Below are 901 nucleotides of genomic sequence, written 5' to 3' on the forward strand. Positions count from 1 at the left end.
AGTTAAAAACTTCTGTAAGTGCCTTTTGCTCTTTGCCAGGGCTTTCTCTGGCTGTGGAAGCATGCTGAGCCAGTGAGTGGAGCAAGTCAGAAGTGTCAGCAAGAAGATGCCCCCAGAGCACGCTGGGCCACTGAAGACTGGTATGAGTGAAGGATGCACATTTCCTCACCCACATGACTTTGAACCCCACGTGTGATTTCCAAGCATGCACTACACAGCCTCCCAGGTCCTCACAAGACTGAGCCTAGTTGCTCTCAGCACTACCTGCCATTACTGCCCTTCTCCGTCTCGTTTCCCTCCTTTGCTACTGCTTTGTAGTATCACCTGCTGAAAAACTTCCTGACACTCAAATCCTTGTCTCAGGGCCTGCGTGGGGGCAGGGAGATCCTGAGACAGAAATTTAGGGTGTCCTTGATTCTAAGTCTGTTGGGAGAGCATCACGCTGAGCCCCTCCACTGCAGGGATTTGTCTGAAGCACAGGCACGTTCTCCTTATAGGTCTAGAACCTCTCTTTCTGGACAATTCGAGAAACAATCACTGATTACTCAGTCTCCCTGGGTTTGCTTCTATGGATTCTCAGTTAACACAGTCTTTCTTCAGAGGACAACCCAATTGATCACATTTTCCTGCTTTCACTCACAATGTCGAGCCAGGCAACTTTCTCACACAGATTGGGGGGAGTCTCTGGCCTCCCCAAACTCATCAGTCATAACCATCCCCCAGCCAGGCTTTGGGGTAGGTCATTGACTTATGCTTTTCTCTTAATAGATTTTTTAATTATACAAGTAATGCATTAAAATGAACCCCTTTACAAGAATTATAACATGACAGACAACACCATGGAAATGGTGGCAAAAAGTGAAAGGGGGTAATTGTTAGGGGGAAAGGATGTCCAGAGCTA

The sequence above is a fragment of the Talpa occidentalis genome, unplaced genomic scaffold (assembly GCF_014898055.3).
Source record: "Talpa occidentalis isolate TD23 unplaced genomic scaffold, MPIMG_talOcc4v2.1 talOcc4.14, whole genome shotgun sequence".
NCBI lineage: Eukaryota > Metazoa > Chordata > Mammalia > Eulipotyphla > Talpidae > Talpa > Talpa occidentalis.